The sequence below is a fragment of the Protopterus annectens genome, chromosome 16.part0, assembly GCF_019279795.1.
Source record: "Protopterus annectens isolate FY-2018-M chromosome 16.part0, PAN1.0, whole genome shotgun sequence".
Taxonomy (NCBI): Eukaryota; Metazoa; Chordata; order Ceratodontiformes; family Protopteridae; genus Protopterus; species Protopterus annectens.
This window is the reverse complement of record NC_056750.1, coordinates 433,142,908-433,168,822: the sequence shown is the minus strand read 5'-3', so window position 1 is coordinate 433,168,822 and position 25,915 is coordinate 433,142,908. Positions and strand designations below refer to the sequence as shown.

The following is a 25,915-nucleotide window of genomic DNA, read 5'->3' as shown; positions in this document are numbered from 1 at the left end:
TAGTAGGAACACAGACATAATTTACATATTATTCCCCATGGTACAATAACTGGGCTAGACTAGATAGAAATTATATTTCACATGAACATGTGCATTTAATTGCAAGCTTCAACATACTTCCAATAGCTATTTCTGATCATACACCAATAAAAAACAAGATAACAATGCAGACTAATGAAGTCAAAATAAGACACTGGCATTTTCCCACCTACCTATAAAAACAGAGGAATGTAAGGAATTGATATTGGAAATTATTTCAGAGTTATAAAGGAAGTTAGAAATAACTTCAGAAGTTATAGTTAGTGACTGGGATAAAATGAAAATGGAGCTTAAAAATAGGGTTGAAATAAAAGATAAAGAGATAAGGTTAAAAATTGATATAAATTACTCAGACGAGCTGACAAAGATTAAAAGTATTGCAGAATATGGCAAATCTCAAAGAACAAAAGGAGGAGCGAATGCAAAGTCGCCAAGAGAAAATAAGGAAGTATCCTGATAATATGCATGAATTTAGAAAGATTGCAATTAAGCAATGATTTTTTTCTAACAACTCCAGAGTACAAAGGCTCTTAGCACAGCAACTTAGGCAACAGAACACTGATAGGGTTTCAGCAAACTTTGGGAACCTACAACAAGAAAAATAACCAGAGATCCTGTAGAGGTCTTAGAAATATTCCAGAAATTTTTATAAAAATTTGTTTAAAGCACAGAAATGTGGAAATCAAGAAAGACTACAAATAGAAATATTTATAGAAGACCTAATTATGCCACAGTTAGAGGTATATTAAGCTCAACAACTAACAGTTAAGACAAGAGGTGAGGAGATAAAAAGAGTGATGTTTAACCAAGCTTCTGGAAAGTCTCCAGAAAAAGATGGTATGCCTATGGAAGTCTGGAAATTAGAATGGAAGAAAGTGATAATGATCTGGTAGATGTTCTTTAACAGTATTTTAAAAAAAGGGGAATCACCAATATCTTAGAAGAAAGCTGTGATGGCTGTGATAACTAAAGATGGCAAAGACCCTTCAGACCCAACTTCACGTAGACTCATTTCAATTTTAAACCAGAATTATAAAGTGTTTATGTCTATACTAGCTAAAAGAATGGCAAAAGTGTTGCCAAAACTGATATATATATATATATATATATTGTCACTGTTTGTTAAGTATTTGCTTGTAACTTTCACTGTTGCAAAGCAATCTGTTCTGCTTGTTTTGGTTTTCCCATCAAGCAGTGTTAAAATAACTGATTTGTTTGCTGTTTAAAACATTCTTTACAGTCTTCTTGCTGATTTTTCTTCTGTTTAAAACATTGTAGTATCTCAATGCTATTTTTCTGCCATGTTATAACATTCTCTATTGTTTCCCACCAAAACTAGAGTACTTAGTAGCTGTAGCAAAGTCCAGATACAGGTTTGCTGCATCTGGGTCTGTTTGTAATGGCTGCCTGTTCTGAGCACATTTTCCAGGCCATCTCTGAATGGAAAGGACCCTTCTGCTCTCTAGTGAGAGAAGTGTGCTGATTGCAACCTGTCTGGTGAAGGGTAGTTGGTCTAGAGTTTGGGGTAAGCATCCTCATAGGTCCTATTGAACCTTTTTAAAAGTTTTTTCAAGTTTTTAGCTTCTGATATTTAAGCCCTGCGTTTGAGCAAGCTTCTGCTTGTTTGTACCAAGCTGAAATGAAGTGGGCTACCAGCCACAGCTCTAAGCTGCGATACCACACAACTCGAGGCTTCTGAGCTTCCCAAGAATCATAGGTTACCTGTTTTTTTTTTTGCTTAATTATACAATATACTGCACTTTTTATTGTCTGCCACCTACTTTACTACTGTATTTAAATATTGTGTACCGAACTGTACAGTTATACTGCAATTGTCTACCCTACCGTGCCTGATAAATCACATTTTATTGCTGTTTTCACTGTTTGCAAAGCTCTTTTTGCTATTTTCACTGTTTAAGTATTTGCTGGATAACCTTCACACAATCTATTCCTGTTCTAGTTTTCCTGTCAAGCAGTGTTAAAATAACTGATTTGTTTGCTGTTTAAAACATTCTTTAGCATCTCCTTGCAGTTTTTATGCTGTTTAAAATGTCTTTTTAGTGTCTCACTGCTATTTTTCTGCTGTGTTAAACATTCTCTAGTGTTTCCAGCTGAAGCTAGGGTAGCTAGTAGCTGTAGCATAGTCCAGATAGACGTTTGCTGCATCTGGGTTTGTTTGTAGTGGCTGTTTGTACTAAGCACATTTCCAGACCATCTTTGACTGGAAAGATCCCCTTCTGCAATCTAGTGAGAGAAGTGTACTGACTGGAACCTGTCTGGTGAAGGGTGGTTAGTATAGGGCTTGGCATAAACATCCTCATTGGTCCTTTTCAACATTTTTAAAGTTTTTTTCAAGTTTTTTAGCTTCTGGTATTTAAGCAGGTTTCTGTTTGTTTTGTACTGTTGTGCAATTGTGCGCCATAGCCAGACAGATACATTCGACAACTTTCCCTTATTAGTGTAGTCCTCATCCTTAGTACTTTTCTGGTCAAAGAAATATTGCTAGTGAGCTGTGACCTATTAAACCACCAACATAAATCCCCCTGGCAATAATATCCATCCACTGAGCACCCACTTGATTGGTCCTGAAAAGCCTCCCCATTGCGATAACAGTTCTTCAACTTAGCACTATGGACAGATGGACTAGCCTTATTCCCCTGCTAACCTTGTTGACTTAGATCTCCTGAGGTAGTGTAGCAATTGCCTCATGTACACTGACAATCCTCTACTAATAACTTACTCAGGTACAGAGTGCAAGAGATGCACCTATTCCAAGAATCTTGAATCCCTGCTTTCTCACATTCGAAACAGTAACACTCAAGAGGTTGTCAAACCACCCACCACTACTCATGCACACAGTACCACTACTCATATACATAGTATGCATCAAACACAAAAATCAACATATGCACAGGTTCTCTCAAAAAACTTGCCGAAACACCAGACAGTTCCAAAATACAAGACTACTACAACTAATACAGTTCCCACAGCACCCATGACACATAGTAACACCAGTGTCTCACCTACCAAGCCCATAAGGCTAACACAAAAAACAAATGTTCTTGTCACTGGACACTTCATAGTGAGGCACAAAGATGTCCTACTCATCAGGTTGGACAAGGAGAAAGTCACGGCCAGGTGTCTGACAGATGGCAGGATTTGTCAGATCACGCATGCACTTAGGTCTCTCAGCAACAAGTACCATTATGACTCTGTCAAAGTTCATGCTGGAGTGAACGACCTGAGATGCACCTCACTGGACTATATGAAGAGATGCACGATTGAGCTCTCTGAGTATGTGTCCCAGGCAGGTATGCTCCTAGCCTTGAGCAGCATACTACACTCACCTAGTATGATGCCATAGTATAAACAAAAAATGACTGAGTTCAATAACTGACTTGGTTTTTGTGGTCATTCAAAGGTGATCCAATTTCTGTCAGCCTGGGAAGTCATGGTCGCAAACCTCACTGCTTTGTCTGAAATGGCTTGTACCTGGCACCACTAGGCTTTTGGCTGCTGGCAAAGGCTCTTGCCTCCCCCATAGTGCCTTTTTAGGCAAGGTCTCAAAAACAAATCTACTGGCTTGAAATTTGCCAGTCATAACAAAATAAGGGTCATGCTGCTAAACACTAGGAGCTTAAACCAAAAACTGCACACCCTGGAAGCACTTCTAATACTGGAAGATGTAGATGTCTGTGCAGTCACAGAAACCTGGTTCAAAGCCTCAGAGAGTACTCTGGCCTTGCAAAGTTGCAATGTCTTCAGACCTTCAGACCCCAAAATGAATGGTGAGAACCAAAGGAGGTAGTGTTGCCATCTATATTAGAGAAAAATTCACCTCCCTTCTAATTAGACAGTACAACTCCATGGAGCTATTCCAAGTTCAGGTTACTGTGGGTAAGACACCCATTCAAGTCACAGCCAGTTATCGATCCCCCTTCCATGGGTCATGATCCGCATGAAGTCTACTTGACCAAGCTGGAGTCAATCCACATATTCCCAAACATTCTGGTTATGGGGGATTTCAATTATCCCAACATCAACTGGGAAACCTACTCTAGCCCTAACTCACTAGCACAAAAGTTCCTTGACTTTGTTAACTGAAATGCCCTGGAACAAATTGTTCATACCCCAACAAAAGAAACAAACACACTATATCTGGTCCTCACTAACATGAAAAACAGATGCACTGCTGCAACTGTCGGACCCTCATTAGTTAAATCTGACCACAAATCAGTCACCTTCGAGCTGGCACTAACACCAGAACTCGCAAAGGAAAAAGTCACACTAAAAAACATTACCAAGTCAAACTATACACTCCTAAGTGAAGGTATAAATGCATTCCAAGCCCCACCCCTAGCTGGAAGTGGTAACTGCACCGATGCTTACAGTAAAGCGCTGTACAATCACTTGCATAAGTGTCTAGACTCGGCTCTACCAGAAAGAATCTAAAACATAGCCCCAAGTAAAAACAAACTGCCATGGTGGACGTCCAGCATCAAAAAACCTTATAACGATCACAAAAAAACTGCTTTCCAAGAAAACAAAGGTGAGGCTCCAACAATGGAAAAGCACCCCCTCCCCTCAGCCTCCACAGGCAAATAAGACAACAACTCAAATCTTTAAGAAATCTTTAGGGCATCTTTAAGAAAAACTTAGCAAGCACAGCCAAGGATAACCCTAAGGTCTTTTACAGCTATGTACGTAGCCTAAAAGGTAAGATATAAGCATGTACAGAACTGGTGACAAATGGTATCACATAAACTGACCCCACACAGTCAGCAAACCTGCTAGTGGATAGGTTTGGTGAAAATTTCAAACCCTTATCCCCTCCAAACGTATCACAAACCTTGCCAAAACCTTCCCCTACACCCTACATATCTGAACAGCAGGTCATTAAAGCCTTGTTCAAGGCAAAAAATTAGAAGTTATGTACCTACCATAACGTTCCATGTTAGTTGTCTTCTCTCGCCTTCTTTCTTGCTGGATGGGTTCGGAGCCGATCCTCGGCTGCGACTCGGCACTTGCTAAGCTCGAGAGTCACTTTTACCAGCTCGAGGCAGCCCCATATCCCATGATGCAAGGCGGTAAATACCCAGATCTCGTTTGGTACCTAGAGGGAAAACTGCCTAGCACAAAAACTTTCCACTAAGGAAAGAAGAGCAATTAGCCTAAAAGGGCTGTAAGGGGAAACCAGATAATTAAAAACTAGAACTAACTGGTGTCCAAGGAAACAAAATCTTCCAGAGACAAGGGAGGTCAAGGTCTGTCCAGGCAAGGGGGACAGGAGGGAGGGTCACAAGAAAGAAGGCGAGAGAAGACAACTAACATGGAACGTTATGGTAGGTACATAACTTCTAAATGTTAAGTTGTCAATCTTGCCTTCATTCTTGCTGGATGGGACCACGTCCCTAGCACCTCTATCCTGGGTGGCTCAATGGAACAGACTCTTGAGAACCGTGGAACCAAAACTGGCTCTATCCCTGGAGGCCAAATCCAATTTGTAATGAGAAACAAAGGTATGAGGAGTGGCCCAAGTGGCTGCTGCACAAATAGTATCTAAGGGTAGCCTAGCCTGAAAAGCTGTAGAAGTGGCTAGGCTTCTAGTGGAATGTGCCTTTGGTTTTGAGCACAGTTGTTTGCCCCTAAGTTGATAAATGTCAGAAATGGTGGAAGATAGCCATCTAGATAAGGTCACTTTGGAAACAGGGAGGCCTTTCTTATTTTCAGCATAAGAAAGAAAAAGCTGATCAGACTTCCTGAATTGCTTTGTTCTGTCCAAATAATATCTGAGTTGGCGGTGAACATCTAGATAATGCAATTTTTGTTCCGATCTGTTGGAATAATTAGGAAAAATACAGGAGATCAATGGATTGGTTTAAATTTGTTTTTGAAGCAACCTTGGGCAAAAAGGATGGATTAGTTCTCAAGGATACTCTGTCCTTGTGGAAGACCAAATAAGGGGGACAAACAGAGAGGGCATGAAGTTCTGACACTCTCCTAGCCGAGGTAATAGCGACAAGGAAGAGTGTCTTCCACGAAAGAAACTTTAGTGAACATGAAGCAGCTGGCTCGAAAGGAGGAAGAATTAAGGATGTCAGCACTAGATTTAGGTCCCATTGTGGAGGAGGACTCCTGACAGGAGGCTTCAGGAGAAAAATTCCTTTCAGAAAAGCTCTACAAAGCTTGTGGGACATAATTTTGTGATCTGCAAACCCGACATGAAAGTTCGAGATTGCAGCCAACTGAACTTTGACCGTGGAAGATGAAGAACCCGAGTGAAAGATTTCCGCTAAAAAATCCAAAACTGCATGAACAGGGGCAGTAAAGGGATCTATGTTCCTTGATTTCGCCCAAAGGGAGAAACGTTTCCACTTGCTAGAGTAAATCCTTCTAGTAGAGGATTTAAGAGAAGCTACTATGATATCCCTACCGGGTTAGAGATCATAGGAAGCCTGGCTAAGGAAGGAAGTGGAGCAACCAAGCTGTGAGGTTGAGAGAAGGAATGGACCGATGCAGCTGACCCGATTGGTGGATCAGAAGATCTGGCACTGGGTCCAGATGCCACGGCTGCACCAAAAGATGACGATGAAGGAACGGAAACCAAATTTGTCGAGGCCAATACGGGCAATGAGAATCATTTTGGCTCTCAAAACGGTAGCTTTCTGGAGTACCTGTGGTATCAATGGAAAGGGAGGAAAGGCATAAAGAAGTCCCTGGGGCCAGTCTTGGGTAAGAGCGTCTCTGGGGGGATGGCCGGAAGTGGGAAGAGAGAAGAAGACTGGGCATTTGCTGTTTTGGGGAGTAGCAAAAAGATCGCAACAAGGGCGGCCCCACTTCTGAAAAATCTCCTCCACTATAGATTGCTTGAGAGACCACTCGTGAGGCATGAGTATAGCTCTGCTCAATCTGTCCGCTAAAATGTTGGTTTTCCCAGGGATATGCGTTGCTACCAGAAACCGATGAGAGGAGATCGCCCATTGCCAAAGTCTGAGAGCCTCTCGACACAAGGGGTAGGACTTGGTTCCGCCCTGCTTGTTGATGTACCATACTACGGACATGTTGTCCGTGTGAACTGCAATTGTTCCTAAGGGAAGAAAGTCGTTGAGGGCTTGCAACGTTAAAAGCACTGCTCTCATCTCTAGGACATTTATGTGCAGGTGGTATTCGAACGGTTGCCAAGTCCCATGAACCATCCTGCCCTGATAATGACCCCCCCACCGGATCAGGGAGGCGTCCGTAGTGACTGTGGCTACCGGGGCCGGGGAAACAAAGGGTCTGCCCTGATGGACGTGGGGAGAAGAAATCCACCAGGATACATGTTTTTTGCAAGTTTGTGTCACCAGGATCTGGTGATGCATGGGAAGCTGTTGGAAGGACCATTGAGTGAACAACATCCATTGAAGGAGACGCATGTAAAAATGGGCCAAAGGAAGAAGAGTAATGGCAGCTGCCATGAGGCCCAATACTTTCAGGACCAGTCTGGCTTGCACCTTTTTGCTGGCAAGGATGATCCGCACATGGTTTTGGATATCTAGGATTCTCTGGCTTGTGAGTTTTGCTGACATCCGAACAGTGTCTAAAGTTGTGCCCATAAAAGTAATAGGTTGGCAGGGCAATAAGGAGGATTTTTCGTAGTTGACCGAAATTCCTAACTGAGTGCAGAGATTTAGGGTATAATCTCTGGCTTGGAGAAGTTGATGCCTGTTGGTGGCTGAGAGGAGCCAGTCGTCGAGATACGGAAACACCTGGAATCCTTGATGTCTCAGGTGAGCTGTGACCACTGCCATGCATTTGGTGAACACTCTGGGGGCTGTAGTGAGACCAAAGGGCAGGGCTCTGAATTGAAAATGACTGGACCCCAGCTGAAAGTGGAGAAACCTTCTGGAACGTCTGTGGATTTTTATGTGATAGTACGCATCCTGAAGGTCTATTGAGCACATCCAGTTGTCTTTGCCTAAGAAGGGCAAAATCGATTGAAGTGTAACCATCCAAAATCTTGTCTTTTTCACCGACTTGTTGAGTCTGCTGAGGTCCAATATTGGTCTCCAATCTCCCGTCTTTTTGGGAACCAAAAAGAACCTTGAGTAGATTCCGGGCTCTGAATGGTCTGTTGGAACTGGCTGAATGGCCCTTTTTTGTAGAAGCTTTGATACTTCTAATTTTGCGATTTCCCTTAGACCGGGTGGAACGTCTGAAAGGGAATTTTTGTGAGGGAAGGGACTTTCCTCGAAAGGAATCTTGTAACCCTCGGATATGATCGACTGTACCCATTTGTCTTGTGAAAGGGAAAGCCAGGCTTCTGGGTACAGCGATAATCTTCCCCCGACTGCCTCCAAGGTGGACAGTCGGGCAACACCTCAGGGATGCTGGAAGGGCTTATCAGAGAGAGGCTCTCTGCTGCCCTGGTTCTGCGGACCCCCTCTGCCCCTAGGGCGGCGTCTATTGTTATTACCCCCTCTGCCTCTAGGGGTAAACTGACCACGTGTGTCCGGCGTGACTCCCTGAGATTTTCGGAACCACATCTTTCCCCCCTTCTGTCCTTTGGGGTAAGGCCTAGAAGGGGTGGAAAAACGGACTCCTACAGCAGAAAGAGTCTTGCCGTCTTGCTCACACCTGGTCAACGTATCCTTCACCTGAGGACCAAACAATGTTGACCCATCGAAGGGAGAGTTTGTGAAGGACGCCTTAAAGGGGTCTGCAAAATTACAGAGCAGCATCCAGGACTGACGTCTAAGAGCCACTCCTGTCCCTGCAGCTCTACTCACTCCATCTGCTGCATAAGAAATTAGCCGCATGGAGGAGTTGGCTATGGAGTTAAGGATTCCTAGCTGAGAAGCAATCTTCTCCTGAGCCCCTGCAGCTGAAGGATCGTGTACTACTTCACCTAATTCTTTAAGGATGTCCCTTTGAAGTCTGGTGAAGTGACATAAATAATTCAGCGAACGGATGGCAAAGGTCGCTGTGGAAAACATCCGCTTACCATACCTGTCCATGGTCCTAGAATCCTTGTTAGGATGATGGACTGGTACGGAAGGATCTGCAAGTTCCTTCTTGGTGGCGGCCGCCACCACCATGGCATCAACAGGGACACCTTTTGTAAGAAATTGTTTCTCGGAAGGGGCTGTAATAAATTTAGAAGGCCTCCTGGGAACTGGTTCCACGGAATCAGGAGATGCCCACGCCTTCCGAGCTATCACCTCCATGAGGGGGTCGAAAGGCGGAGACACCCAGGAGGTGGAGGGTCGAGATCCAAAAGCCTCTAGGTATACCGACTCATCCTCGGAGGGATTAATGGAGGGCCAGTTTCCCCTCTGTTTTAGGAGTTCTAGGATGTCTGAAAAGGAGACATCCTCAGAGGGGGATCTTGGGGACCCCTCCGACTCATCTAAGTCGGTATCTGAAGTTGTAGACTCAGGGGAGTCTAGGTGCTTCCTCTTACAGGTCCTCTTACGCGGAGGATCTCCTGATGGATCAGGAGAGTCCTCGGAAGAGGGGGTTCTTCCCAGTGGGGAAACCTGAGGCGATGGATCTCTCGGTCCGGGAGCAAGAGAGTGGGAAGAGACATCTACAGGCACCATAGAGGGAGGAGCTAAGGGGATAGACTGCTGACTGAGCCCGGGGGGCCAGCACACTCCTCATCACCTCGAAGGCTCCCCTCCCAGGGAGATCTGAGAGACCCCGCTCCGAAGAAACAGGGGCTCCCGGGCCCACCGAAAGGGAAGGCTCCGAGGCAGATGTCGGAGCCGAGCTCACCAAGGCCGAAGCCCCAAGGGGAAGAGCAGGGTCGGACAAGAGTCCGATGCCACTCCCCCCCTCGGAGCAGACCAGGGAAGCCCGACCACCGGATCCCTCCAAGGAAGGTCTCGAGGAGGAGATAAGAGTAGAAGCCGAAGGAGCAGAAAGGGGTGGTATCTGCTCCGCAGCTGTAGCAGTGACTATTCCAATAGACTCCGGCTCCGAGCTCTGGAGGAGAGTCGAAGGAGGAACTTGAAGAGGGTGTGGACTAGTAGTCGTCTGTTGAGACGGACTATGAAGCATTTGGGCTAGTGCCTGTGATTTTAGCAATCTGCTTACCACTCTCTTCAAATCATGGTCTGACAGCCTGGAAGACCTAGATGATCGGCTCCGATGGCTCCGCTCCGAAAGAAGAGGAGAGGTCGGAACCGAAAGTATAGGCTCCAAAGAGGGAGACCTGGACCGCTTCCTCGACGGAACCATCGGAGCCGAAGAACCCTCGGTTCCGGACGGAGCCGACAACTTATTGGCTCCAAGCCTGGTCAAAGATGTATCGGCTCCGGCCAGAGCCGATACAGGCAAGGAAGTAATAGTATCGGAGCCAGCCGATACCGAAGCCTTAGACACATGGTGTTCGGAGCCGGTCGGAGCCGACACCAATTTGGCAGTTAAAGTTTCGGCACCGATAGCCATCGGTGCCGAAGATTTAGTCAAAATAAGATCGGCTCCAGCCGGAGCCGATCTCGACTCCAAAGGAGTCGGAGCCAGGGCCAAAGGCTTAGTTGCAGAAGCCTGGCCTTGGAGGTCTTAGAGTGCTGACCTGAAGCAGACTTGGCCGGGGAGCCCTCTGGTTTAAGTAAGCCCCTTAACATTAGCTTATTTCTCCTTTCCTGCAGGACTCTCTGGCTGAAGGAGTGACAAATAGCACAGGAGTCCTGCAGGTGGAGAGGTCCCAGGCAATAAATACAAGAAGTGTGACCGTCTGTCAGAGACATCTTCTGACAGCACGAGTCACACTTCTTGAAGCCTGAGACCCTCGGTTCTTTGGACATGGTGAGAAATACACAAACACTCTTCTCACACAGTCCCAGACTCAGAAATTTAACTTAAAAAGGGAGAAAACAAACTCACACACACACCCTGACAGGAAGGGATGGAGGGGAGTAAAGGCCCGACTAAAATAAAATAACTAGGGAAACAGTAAACTAGGAGTTAGAGACTCTAAAACTATCTAAAAGTGACAGTATACTAATAATCTGTGAGAAATATATGGAAAGGGGTGAGTAAATTCTGAATAACAAATTACTTACCAAGAGCTAGCAAAAGGAGGACCTCATCAGCAAAGCGGCAAACGAGATCTGGGTATTTACCGCCTTGCATCATGGGATATGGGGCTGCCTCGAGCTGGTAAAAGTGACTCTCGAGCTTAGCAAGTGCCGAGTCGGAGCCGAGGATTGGCTCCGAACCTATCCAGCAAGAATGAAGGCGAGATTGACAACTTAACATTACAGCCTTTATGGGACCAGACAGCATCCCATGCTGTCTTCTAAACAGGCTAAAACAAGAACTAACATCACCATTAAGTACACTTTTCAATCACAGCCTAACCACAGGCTTTGTTCCTGCAGAACGGAGAACAGGAACAGTTACTCCTTTCCATAAGGGTGGTCTGGCAACAGACCCGGCGAATGACAGGCCCATAAGCCTGACCATTCTTATCTGTAAGGCCACGGAACGTATCGATATGGACCTCATAAATAAAAACATATGCAACCTCCAAACCCTGGATCCAACCCAATTCAGATGCATATAGGGCAGATCCTGCCTCTTAAATCTGGTGGATTTCTTCAAAAATGTGACCAGGGCCTTTGATGTGAGCAAATCTATGCACATAGCATGCCACAACTTGGCAAAGGCTTTTGACACAATCCCACACTCAGGCATTACAGAGAAACTTAACAAACTGAATGTTAACCCCTTTGTTGTAAGATGGGTTGTCAACTGGCTCACAAACCGGATGCACACTATCACAGTGGGTGACTCCACATCAGCCAGCAGACCTGTCACCAGTGGGGTGCCATAAGGGTCAGTGCTGGACCCCCTGTTTGGGATATACTTCTCAGAAGTTCAGGCCAAAACAAAGGGGTTGTGGCTGACCAAGTTTGTGGACGACTGCAAAGTAGGTGCAATTATTGAATCTCCAAATGTCAGTATACTCCAGGAGGGTTTTACACAGACCAACAACTGGTGTCTTAATCAAGGTCTCAAACTGAATCCAAAGAAATGCTTCATCATTCCCTCTGGCAAAAAACAATGTCCCTTCAGACTATCACATAAATAACAACACCCTAAGTACCTACTAAATGGTAACAGATCTGGGATCACATGTTGACTGCAACTTAACTTTGACCACCATTTGTCTACTGTTATAAGCAAGGCCTTCTACGTAGCACACTTGATTAGTACAGCCATCATCTAGAGAGAGCAAAGGAGGTTATAATCCCTCTATAATCAGCACTAATCAGGCCCATAATCGAGTATAACACCCCATTCGGTATGTACTGTACCTGCAGTAGTTGGAGAGACCTCAGAGATTTCTAACAAAGAAGATCAAGGGACTCCAGCACATGCCTTACACAGACCGACTAAAGTCTCTGTCACTATATTCTGTATCATACAGACTTCTTAGGGAAGACTTATGCCTGGCTTACAGATCTCATACCCAAACCTAATGAACATGCTGCGCATACGTAAATTAAATGGGACTACGGCTACCTGTTCCAGGGACCTAAATATGGCCTGCGACTTAAATAGGACATGCTGCAAGGACAGATTTGCCTCAAGCAACTGCTGCGTCTTTGGAATAGGCTACCAATTCATGTGAAACACAGCTCCTCTATAACACTGTTCAAAAGGAACCTGGACGAGTGGATGGGGCACAGTAAATTCTTACCGGGGACAGCACTCACAACTCTCCTGGATATGAGCAGTCAGTATTAAATGCAAACCTGGGTACTGTCTAGTGCATCTATGGAATTACATTGAGATGAAATGTCTAGGCTTGAAATGACCTCTGGGTCGATAGCCTAGTAAATTCTTATGATCCTATGATATATGGATCAGTGTGGTTTTGTGGAGGGGAGGCAAATATTTGACATTAATAGAAAATTATGATCCTATGATATATGGATCAGTGTGGTTTTGTGGAGGGGAGGCAAATATTTGACATTAATAGAAAAATTATGATCTAAAGGGAAGCAGAATGTAAAAAAAAATAGCTCTGTTGCTGGTGGATCTTGATGCACAGAAAGCATATGACAGAGTATGCTGGGATTTTATAGAAGGGCATTGGAAGCATTTGCATTCCCTTATAAAATAATAAGATTAATTAGAAGCAATTACTAGAAAATGGAAATCAAAGTCTACAGCAACTGTGTTTGAGGAACTGTATATTACAAAAGAGATAAAAAAACTGTTAGCGGGGTCTTTAGAAAAGGGAAAATGCCACTCACATAGAAGTAGATGGAAATTGTGAAAACAAAACATGCATAAATATGTTTAGGAGGAGGGAGGTGTAGTCTAAGAGAATGCAGGAATTCAGCAATTTTTTTGTAATGTTGGACTGGTGATTGTAGCAAAAAAAGTTCAAGAGGTCAGAGATACTTTGGGATATGAATCTATCACACCAACGTGTCTTATTTATCTGTTGATGAAACTTTAATTCCTTTAACAAGGAATTTGAAGAAACATTTTGTCTGTGAAAGAAGAGGAAAACAAGGAGGGCCATATCTTTCATGACTGAAAAGCCTAGATACAAACGCCTATGGTAGAGTCTCATAAGAGTCTTAGAGAGAGAGATAGCTGCCAGTCTGTCTAGATAACTGAGGTTCTGGAGGTCATTGGTCATTTTAGTTGGAGATCTATGAGGTCTCCTAAACTGAGTGACATATTTAGACAGATACATGCCAAAGGGGGGCATAACATTTAATAATGAGTCAGGTGAGAGATGAGTAAAGGGGAACTAAGGCTGATTAAAATCCAGAGGACAAGCCTTTGGTAATTAGATAAGTCAGACAGAATACTTACTGAGCTACTATACAGACATGATAGACAAATGATAAGGAATTCTCAACAAAAGTCCTTAGATCCCTTAACAGTTTATGATCAAATGGATGTTTCACCAAATGGTATGCTGTGTGAATGTTTTGTTTTGTTTACTAAAATGAACTGTACTAACTTTTCACATTTAATTTTGGACTGTTATCCTTTCCCGCATCACGGCTAGCCACCTGGTAGTGTAAACCTAGGCAGTTGTCACTGCTGAAGTGACATCCCGTCCCCATGTGCAAAAATGGGGGGAAAAGGGGTTGTGGATGGATGGATATTGTATTTAAACAGAAAATGTTAAAATTACTTGTTTTCTTTCCTGTTAATATATGCTTGCCTGTCTATGTCTTAAGTGATAATTTAATAAAGATTCTCAGCTGGAGTGTGGGGAGTCTGCATGTCCTCCCTGTGGTTGGGTGGGCGTTCGAAAGACATGCATAAATGGGGCGTGCCTTCGTTGAAGTTTGAGCATCGAGCTGGCACCTCGGTTCATCAAAATCTACTGCCAATCATTAGCGGACCAGAGTCCCGCTGTGGCGACCACTAACCGGGAAAAGCCAAAAGACAACAACAACATTTAAAAAATGAAATGGAAAAAGTGCATTGCCTCTATCACAACTGTAATGAAGCATATAACAAATCTTCTCCTACACAGGAGACTGCACTGTGTTAACTGGTTACTTTATAGCAAAATACACATGGGATGTGAAGGCCTTTCTATTTTTTTTATCTGATTTGTTGACGGGGTATGCAGAGTGATTCAAAGGCCATTTTCAGCCACAACCCTGGCCAGATGGAAATACAAAAAGAACAGCAATATTATTATAGTAATTTAGAAACAAAACCACCAATACTGATAACAAAATTAAAAAATTAAATGGATTTACATAGAAAAAAAAACAAGTCAGCAACAACTGATTATTAAACCATCTCTGTTGGAATAATATTGACTCAACAACATCAGGAAATTATTCACAATGTATATTCAGGAACAACAATTGCTTCAGATTGTAAGTAAACCTACCAGGAGGCGGAACATACTAGACACTGTGTTCCTAAAGAAATTACTTTTACTTCAAGTCAAGTTTTACCACCACTGATGTGCAGTGATCATGGGGTTATAAAGGTTAATTTGTTGCTAGATAATTCTACCAAACTGAAATCTAAACTAATGCAGAGAAGGTTAATTATAGATTATATGGAACCAAAACAGTCACTGTGTAAAACTAACTGAAGTGAGGTGTTCAGTGGAAAAACTGCAGATGGAATGTGGAAATTTTGAAAGAAAAATTGAGTGCAAAAAAAAAAAAAAAAAATGTTTAACATCAGGATCTAAGCTTACATCAGGGGGATACATTTCCATAAGACAACATATCTGATTAAGGTGAGAGACAAAAAATAAAAAATATAAGAAATGGAAGACAGGTCAAACTACAACTTTGAAAACTGAAATAAACAGGCTGGACAAACAGATTAAGCATAGTGTGAGACAAGATCAAGAAATAAATTGAAGAAAACTTTAGATATTGAGCATAACAGGAAACCTTTTTATAGTTACATAAGATGTGGAAGGAGTAAAGACACACAAATTGATAAACTGTGTGGAGATTGTAAAATTTATTCTCAGACACAACAGATTATATTTACAAAATCTTATACAAAACAGTCTGGCTCCACGAAAGGGGTGATAAGTTGTCCTAGTGACAGCCAGGTAACCCCAGATACTGGAATAAAATTAGATTATAGTGAAAAAGAACTGAACAAACTGGATCCAAACAAAGCACAAGGAAGAGAAGGAATTAGTAACAATGACCTGAGCACACTTCAGCAAGAACCTATGGTAGCATTACATCTATTATTCATTAGGTCATATAAATATGGGGAGATTCCTCAAGATTGGAGACATGCATTTATTAAACCTGTCTTCAAGGGAAAGGGGAGTAGGACAAACCCAGAGTCATACAGACCCTTAAGTCTACTTTCATGTTGTGGAAAAATAATGGAGAAGGTAATATTGGATAAGTTATTGTCAGAACTGGACAGGTTGGGATTTGAAACCATACATCAGCATGCACATGTTGAAAACAGATCTACTACCACCTGTAACGTGATGTTCATAGGTTCATAGGTAGGTACTAATCTATCGGCCCTAGGGCCCATACAAACCTAGCCAAAAAATGTACCCTGGCTTTCGCCACCCAAGAAAATTATTTTCCTGTGCCCCTGTCGAGCAGAGCCACAGAAGTGATCCCCGGGGTGAATTTCCCATTTCCCATCCAGTCATCAAGATTTTTCTTGAAGAGTGCTAACGAGGAGCTCTGTTTGACATAGATAGGTAGTCTGTTCCACAGTATGGGAAGTCTCTGGGACAGGAATCTATCCCTCCAGCATGTTCTGTTTATTGTGGCGACAAGGTTTAGGTCCCTAGAGCGTGTAGCTCGGAGGGATTGGGATTTCTTTAAGTGGAGCATGTCCAACAGCTCTGGGTTTGACATAGCTTTGTATGTTAGGCAGAGATTGCCCCTGAAGAGGCGATATGTGATGGAGTATAGCTGTAGTTTTTTGAGACGGTCTACATAGGGCATCTGTTTGAGGCCAGTAATCCCCTTTGTACGGTATTTCTGTGGTCTTTCCAGTTGTTGTAGATGTCTTGTGAGGTATATCAAAAGGGGCATTGTACTCTATAATGGGTCTAATGAGTGATGAGTAGAGGGGAACAATGACCTATTTTTTTCTGGATGAGAATCCTTTTGTGATGAGATGAGCCACGTAGAAGGATTTCCTGACCAGTGTGGCAATGTGATTATCAAAGGAGAGACTACTGACCACCTGTGTCCCAAGGTCTCATCACATTTTCGGCATTAAGTAGACTACCAGCTATGTGGAAGTTCATGGGTACAGAGTTTTTACCAAAGGGGATGACAATACACTTTTTGGCATTGACTATAACATAATGACTGTGAATGAAACATTGTGCTGTGATGTAATTTATATAGATTTAACTTCAGCATTTAACAAGGTCATACACAAAACACTGATCAATAAATTGGTACACATTGGTACTGATATACTCTTGATACGATGGATAGCTGCATGGCTTACAAATAGGACAAGACAAGCATCATAGGTGAAATCCTTGGTTACAGTCAGAGTGTCCCACAGGCTCTGTCCTAGGCCCTTACTTGTTTAGATTGTATCTTTCATACCTAACTTTTCCATCTGAGGTGTTCTACAGTCTATATGCAGATGACCTGAAATTGGGTAAACTGATTCTATGTGATACAGATAACGCATGTCTGCAAAATAACTTGACTTAATTGACCATTTGGGCACAGGAGAATAATATGCTGATAAATACATCAAAAACTAAGCATATGAGATTTGGGAGACATAAACTGAAAGGTGACTATTTAATATAGCACACAGTGACTGAAACTGTAGACTCGTTTAAGGACCTGGGTATATGGGTAGATTCAGCTATGAGTCTTTCTAATCATATCAACCAACTGATTAATGATAGTTATAGAACTATAGGTTGTATAAAAAGATTTATAAAGTCTAGGAAATCAAAAATGATGAAGTCATTGCTTGTTAGTTACATCAGACCCATACTTGAGTATGGAATAACAATATGGAAACCATACAAGAAAACAAGTATGAGTAAACTGGAAAGAGTATAGTGGAATATACCAAGGGAATCCATGGATGTGAAAAATTTCAGTTATTATGAAAGACTAAAATATCTGAACTTGTACAGTGGTTTTTACAGATATCTAAGAGGAGATCTTATTCAAGTATATAGGGCATTTAGAGACAACTACCTCTGTGAATGTTTGGGGTTATCAAACAGTGCTAGAGAATAATCAGTTAACCTATGTAGAAGATTCTATAGGAATGAGAAGTGTACTAATTGGTTCTCTGACAAAGTAGCTGATGCATGGAACATACTACCAAATTACATTAAAGCAAGTACTACTTTAGATATTTTAACAACAATCTGGACACATTATGGGAACAAGTGTTGTGGTATATTGGCAAGCTAGAATGGCATTAATGCCCGTGCTTGCAATATTTGTATGTATGTATGTAGGTAGGTAAAGCCCTAACTATAACCTAGGTGACCAGATGTCGATTAATGGCTCCAGGACCTATTGGATATAGAACAGGGGGAGGACAGGAATGACGCGGTTTTATCTGCCATCCCCATTTCAGAACTAGTAGTAGGAAGCATGTATCTATGCACTCTCTCCATAATCAAAATTCCAGTGCAAATCAAAGCTCACAAAGGGGTGAAATTTACAAAGTGGTATGATTTTAATTATTTTACACATGGAGCTGTATACAGCCCATTGCATACTAACCCTTGAACAAGTTCAGGCATGCAGATGAAGTGTAGGCCTTACTGCAAACAGTGCAGCTGTCTAAGTAAACTTACCATAACAGTAAGTGTTTGAATGATCACTGCTACAGGAGTGTGAAATATATGTGTTTATATCCTGCCAAGGACATAACATCTGGCCAGCTTTCAAAGCTTCAAGGCACCTTCCACATGCTCAAAATGTCAGGCAGCTCAAGTTGAGCTGACTGCAAGACAAGTTTAGATGCTAAGCCCATCAGAGTTTTCCTGCCAACACAGAGAGGGAGGCTGAGCCATGAAAGGTCAATGTTAGGAACAAAACAAATACATAAATAAACGCCCACACCCTGGCATAAAAACACACCACAAAAAAAAAAAAAACAAGGGGGATGGAGGCAGCAGTGATTATTCAAACATCTACTGTTACAGTATGTTTACTTACACAACTGTACTATGTTCATCACACTGATTACTGCTGCACTTGCCTTAGCTATATAGGTGGATTACCCTAGTTTATTACATTTGGGATGTGTAAGGAGAAGAGTCCAGCAGCCCCACCAGAACAGTCCTAGCAAAGCCTGACCCAGACCTAGAGAAGAAACCAAACATATAGTGTTTTGTAAAAGTATGTACAGAGGACCAAGTAGCATCTTCTAGACCACTTCAGAATCAAACCCTTTCCAAGCAGCCATAAATAAAGCCAAGGCCATGGTAGAGTAGGTCTTGACCCTGCCTAGAATAGTTTTTATTATGGTGAGTATAACACAAGCTAATAGCTTTAACAACCATTTGGAAATAGTCTGTTGTCCCTTCTTACCTTCACAAGAAATGAACAACTAATCCAAAGATCTGAAAGATTTAATTCTGTCAAGACAGTACCTAAGGAGGCAGAGCCTAGATGGCCAACTGAGAGCAGTGAATTTTGAGAGCTTCATAAACTAGTATAATAATATAGGAACATTTTTATTATTTTCAAGTTTAAAATGTCAGAAATCTATAGATAAACTATTAAACTACATAAATATAAATTTTGGTGGAGATGTACAAAAATTTCCTGTCAAGTAACTTGGAGATATATTAAGTCACTGAATATGAACAACTCAAGGAATTCTCATCCAGATGCTGCTTTGAAAAAAGAAAGTACAGTTGTGTACACTTACCATAAATGTAGATGTTCAAGTGTATTCACTGTTGCAGTCAGCACATTTGGGTTATCTGCCTGCAGGTAGCCCTCAGCCAGCCTGAATACCACAGTTTTGGGATTTCTGAGTCAGATGCTGTCACTTCTTCCATAACGTCAGGTCGTCAGGGATATAAAACATGCAGCCAACGTCATTACATCAGTTTTTCTTGCCCCAGATGTCAGGTGCCCCCAAAATATGAAGCAATTATATGGTGTGGAACACCCCCAGCAAAAAGCAAATACCCATAGTATAAGATATGCCAAACCAAAAAGGATAGTTGCAAGCAAAGACAATCAGGGGGCTGGAGGGAGGGTAACCAGGACTGCAACAAGAATACACTCGAACATCTACATTTATGGTAAGTGTACACAACTGTACTATGTTCTTCGTGTTTCACTGTTGCAGTCATCACATTTGGGTTGATTCCCAAAGCTAAGGAAGGGTGGAGGTAGATTAAGAAGCATTAGGCCTGGCAATCAGGCCCTGTAAGACAGCTGTGGCAAATCCAGCTCTGGATTTAGAAAAGATAGGCAAGTGGTAATGCTTGGTGAAAGTGTGTACCGAGCTCCAGGTTGCAGCTTCCGGGAAGTCCCTGGTAGGGACTCCACTGGGAAATGCAGTAGAGGTAGATGTAGCCCTAGTGGAAAGTGTTCTTATCCCCTGTGGGGAAGGTTTTCCATGGTGCTCGTAGCAGAAATGGATGCAGTGTGTTATCCATTTAGATATGGTTTGCTTTGAAATGGCCTTCCCCTCTGCCCCTCAGCAAAGCTGACTAGCAGCTGGTCAGATTTTCTGAGAGGCTTAGTCCTGGCCAAACAGAATCTAAGCTGTCTGTGCACATCTAGCAAATGCAGTATCCTTTCCCCTTTATTTTTAGGATTAAGGAAAAAAGTAGGCAAATGAATGGACTGGTTTAAAGCCACACTAGACACCACCTTGGGCATAAAAGATGGGTTAGTCCTGAGGGAAACTCTGTACGCGTGGAAGATAATGAAGGGTTCCACTGCCATAAGGGCTTGCAGTTCAGACATTGTTTTTGCTGAAGTGATGGCTAGAAGTAAAGCTGTTTTCCATGAGAGGAATTTCAACTCTGCTGTAGCAGCTGGTTCAAAGAGGGGAAGTGCAAGTTTTTCCAGTACAAAGTTAAGGTCCCAGGCTGGAGTGGGAGCTCTCCTGGGGGATTTTAAATATTTGGACCCTCTAAGGAACTGTTTTACCAGAGGATGAGAGAAGAGGGGTGGCTCAGTATTATAATGAGCTGAGATGGCAGAGGCATGAAACTTAATAGAAGAGAAGGATAGGCCCTTGTGGAGCATTTATCTTAAGTAATCTAGTATATGAGGTAAGCTGGGCACAGTTGTGGCCATCCTTTGAGACTGGCTCCAGGAACAGTATCTTTTCCACTTTTCTAAATAGGATTTTCTAGTAATAGGCCTCCTTGCCTCAAGAATGACATCCAGCACCTGCTTACTGAGGGTGGCTAGAGGTGAGTTCAGGTGATTAGCCAGGCTGCACGGTTCAGGGTCTGAAGCTGAGAGTGCAGAATTTGGCTCCCATGCTTGGACAGCAGGGAAGGGGTCTGAGGCAGGTGCCATGGTTGTAGCACTGTCAGACTGCGCAAAAGAGGATACCAGTGTTGGCGTGGCCAGTCTGGTGTAATCAGGATTGTCCTTGGCTTGTCCTGTTTGATCTTTAGTAGAACCTTTGAGAGAAGAGGCAGAGGGTGAAAGGCATAGACTGAGAGGCTTTCCCAGGAAAAGGACAGGGCATCCACCTTCCACGCTTGGCTGTGGGGAGGTCTGGTGCAGTATTTGTTCAATTGATAGTGGTGTCCCCATCTGTTCCCCAAAAGTTTGAATATTTTGGGATCCAGTTTCCACTCGTGTGGGTCCGTGAGATTTCTGCTTAAGTCGTCTGACAGTGAATTTAGTTTGCCTGGCAGGAACTGAGCTTGTAGGTGCACTTGGTTGCTCAAGGCTGTGTTCCACAGAGCCATGGCTAGTCTTCAGAGTGGGTAGGAATGTGTTCCCCCATGCTTGTTTATGTACCACATAACTGTGGTGTTGTCTGTCTTTACCAATAGTTGTCCTGGAAGAATAAGGCTTTTGAAGGCTGTCAGAGCATTCTGTACAGCTAACATTTCTTTCTGATTGATATGCAGGTGCATCTGCTTTGGGTTCCATTTGACCTGAATGCACTGCCCTGCCATGTGAGCCCCCATGCATAGTCTGATGTGTCGGTTGTTAAGTTTGGGCGGCAGGGGGGGGAGAGTAAAAGAGAGTCTCTTGTTGTGGTTGCAGGCCTCTGCCCACCAAAGGAACTCTGCCCTTAGACACGGAATGATAGGAATTATTGTTTCCAGGTCCTGAGAATGTTGGCACCATAGACTTTTTAGATACCACTGAAGTCTCCTCATATGCAGTCTTGCATATAGAATTAACAGAATGCAAGAGGCCATGAACCCCAGAGCTTGCAGTATTTTCCTTGCAGACAGCTCAGTTTTGGTAGCCAGTAGGTTGAAGTAAGTTGTCAAATAAATGTGTTTCTCTGGAGTAAGGAATGCCATCTGGGAAGTTGTGTTCAAGCTTGCTCCCAGGAATACAATCTGTTGGCAGGGTACTAGGTGTGATTTATTTTCATATATGGTTTACCCCAGTGAAGTTAGAAGTCTCTTTACAAATGCCAGGTGATGTAGTAGCAAGTCCTGCCTTTCTGCCTGAATCAAGCAATCATCCAAGTATGGGTAAATCTGAATACTTCTCTGCCTGCAAAAAGCAATGGCTGGAGCTAGGCACTTTGTGAATACCCTGAGCGCAGTAGATAAGCCAAAGGGAAGTGCAGAGAACTGATAGTGCATACAGCCTGCCCTGAAGCAAAGGTATTTCCTGCAAGATTCTCTTACGGGGATGTGCAGGTAAGCTTCTTTTAAGTCTAGTGTTGCCAGCCAGGCATCCTTGGCTAGCATAGGAAGCAGCTGTTTGAGAGTTAGCATTTTGAATTTTGGAACCACCAGAAAGGTGTTAAGAATAGATAAATCCAGGATAGGACGCCAGGAGTTTTCTTTTCTGGGAACCAGGAACAGTATTGAATAAAAGCCTTGTCCCCTTTGTTCTGCTGGGACAGGTTGAATAACCTTGATGCTCAGGAGAGAAAGTACTTGCTTTTGGGCCTCCACCCACTGGTTTGGGGAGAGGTCTGGCCATCCACTTAGGGTTGGGAGTGAGTGGAAGTGGAATCTGTATCCTAGGGAAACAATGTTTAAAACCCATTTGTCTTGGGTAATGTATTCCCAGTTTTTTGCATGCAGGGCAAGTTTTCCTCCTAAAGGTGCAAGTACTTGAGCAAGGCTTGGGAGAGTTAAGGATAAGTAGTTGTGCAAGTTTACCATGGGGGGGTGGCTTACTACTCCCTGTTTTGGACGTGGGAGCATCCCACTGCTTAGATCTGTGCATGACCTGAGACTGAAGTCTTGGGGGTCTGCTTCTCCTGGGTTTAGACTGAGAAGGCCTAGAAGAGAATGGAAATGACCAGTTCTTTGAAGGCCAATGCCTACTGAATCTAGGTGGCTGTACTTGTAAGAAATCTTTAACAGTTTGCATAGATTTAGATTTCTACTCCATCCTTTTGAGAACTACTTCTGCTTTATTGCCAAATAGACACTCTTGGTTTAAGGGTGCATCCAGTAATTTTGCTTTGACATGATCTGGCAAGTTTTGTTCCTTAAGCCAAGCATGCCTTCTAAGAACAGACCCAGTGACAGCAACCATACAAGATGCTTCTAAAGCATCAAAACCACACTGCAAAGTATGTTTACCAACTTGGTCAGCAGAATGTATTAACTATTGTAAATCTTTGTGTTCTGCACAGTCAGGAATCAACATCATTTTCTGTTTAATTAGCCCCATAATATGCTGCTGATACTTTAACATATGAAACTGGCAATTTAAAGCCCTAATGGTCAGAGTAGCAGAGGTGTATACCTTCTTACCCCTTCTGTCTAAAGCCCCAGAATCCCTATCAGAAGGGGTAGGATTATTGGCAGTAGTAGCCTTAATGCCTTTTGGTCCTTGGGAAATGTTCTCTGGATCCGCAGTAGGATTCTTGAAAAGAAATTTGAGAGAGTCAGGTACTCTAAACTACCTGTCAGGTTTCCTGGGAGCTGGAGGCAAGGTATCTGGGGTAAGGCTGGATTCCAAGAAAACATCATCTACAATCTCCAGAACAGGAGGGATAGCTTGAGGCCTGTGCTGAGGCAGGTTTAAAAATTCCCTGAGTCTCTTTTTGGACTGAGAGTAGTCCTGGCTTTCCCAGTGGAAATGCTCCATAATGGTATGCAGGGTTTCACCAAAAGAAAAATCTTCTGGAGGGGAAGCAGAGGGAATGGAATCCTCTGCATCAGAATCCTCATAGGTAGATAAGGGTATGTCCTGGTAGTCATAAGGAACAGAGATATCAGATTCCTGATCAGAAGAATCAGAAGGAAAATCAGTTCTAGGTCTCTTTGAGGGGGAAGGCTGGCTTCCCCTAATTAAGGTAAAAGGTCTTCAGCCATTCTAATAATTTGTTTTTGAGGCCTGTGGGCCTGAGAATGAGCTTTGGTCGTCGGTTTCCTAGGTGTAGTCCAAACTTTAGGCCTGAGAAATTCAGTATTTTTAACTTGAAACAACATCGTCGGTTTAATATGAAAATCAGTAGGCCTGAATGCACCCTCAGAAGCCGGTGCCTGCACAGTGGCTCTGGACCCATCCACAGTAGAGATATCCACAGGTTCCATAGTCGAAGAAGCATCTCACGGCATACCAGACACCGAATGGGTCTTAGTAGAGGCCTGGGAATATGTAGAAGCGGGTATCAGGGGCTGCGAAAGCTCCTCACTGAGTACTGGTGGACTGGCAACTAGCTTAACGGTAGTGTCGGCAGTTTTGGACCTATGCGATCTGTCTCTGTATTTATCCTTGCGTTTTTTCAGAAGATTGGTAGTAGGATGGCTTACCGACGCCATTTTGGAGTACGGAGATTGAGAGTGAAAGTATTTAGCTACAAAATTGCCCGACAACGGATAGTTCGGGTGTTGAACAAGGCACAAAACTGACAGTGAGGGACACCGTGGTCTGGGCCCAAACAGATGATACAGTAAGAATGAAAATCTCTATGAGGTATTTGCTTTCCACAAGCAAGACAATTATTAATTTTTCTGACATCGGTTAGAGCAAGAAAAAAGGATCCCCAATGGGGTACTTATCTTTTAGAAGACTTCAGGTCTGAAACTCGAAAATGAAAATTTCAGAAGTCAGCCAACCGGCACTTGCAAACTGCTTCTGCTTTGGGCATCACACGGCAAGAAAGACTAGTGTAATGGCGTCGGCTGCATGTTTTATACCCCTGACGACCTGACGTCATGAAAGAAGCAACAGCATCTGATGCAGAAATCCCAAGACTCTGGTATTCAGGCTGGTTGAGGGCTACCTGCAGGCAGATAACCCATATGTGATGACTGCAACAATGAAACATGAAGAACATCTGCAATTGATGACATCTACCTTACAGGAACCATCTTTTTTTTTTTTTTTTACTTTTTAATTATTTTACATTTGTTAACCGGGCTAGTCTAACTGGATATATTTCCATTTTCAGTAGAGGCCCGGGGAGAAAAGCTCCACATGAAGAAAAGGCAATTTCATAATACAAAAACAGTCAATAATAGAATACAGTGTCTGGTTCAAAATAAAATTCTACATAGAAGTATTCTAAATTCATAACCTATGGAGAAACAAAGGTTAATAAAAACATTTAGAAGATGAAAGAGGAAAGGAAAAGTGAAAGACATTCATAGTAAATGTAAGAGTAAGGGCAATAGAAAGAAAGTCTTGATAAATTAATATTAATATGCATACAGCATTAATAAGAGAGAGTAATAGGGAAGAGAAAAAAGGAGTAATAGAAAGAAAAAAACTAATTAGGCATAGGTAGAGTCCCGTTAAAAAAGTAAGAAGGAAAAATGAGGAGAGGAGAAATGAGAGAGAGAAGAAGGTGTGGTAACCATAGTTTTAATCTGGGTTAAAGCAAGAGCATAACCAGTGTTTTTTAAGGTGTGTTTTAAGTTTTTGTTTAAAGAGAACTGAGGATGGAATGGAAGTTAGTTCGGTTGGAAGATGATTCCAGTGTTTACCAATTGTATTGGAGAAGAGGGAGTCACCAGCAGAGTTATTAGTTTTGGTTAAGGTTACTAGAAGTTTGTTAGAGGAGCGAAGAGAAGTAAGGTTGGTGTAAGGGGTAAACAGGTTAGAAAGTATAGGTGTTTTATTAGGATTATAGAAAATCATATGTGCAAATGTAAGTTGAGAAAGAAACAACGTATTTCTTAGTTCTAGCCAGTGAAGTTGCTGTAGGTTCAGGCAGTGGTGAGTTCTATATGGATTTCCAGTAACAAATCTGGCTATACTATGATAAGTGTTAGCCAGCTTAGAGAGATTGTTTTTCTTTAGGTTAG

At 42.8% G+C, this 25,915-nt stretch overlaps 1 protein-coding gene across 1 annotated transcript in view; it reads right to left on the bottom strand.

Annotated features, from left to right (window-relative positions):
• NEK6 (NIMA related kinase 6) overlaps positions 1–25,915 on the bottom strand; it is a 3,457,780-nt gene that overhangs the window by 1,411,319 nt on the left and 2,020,546 nt on the right. The window lies entirely within an intron of this gene.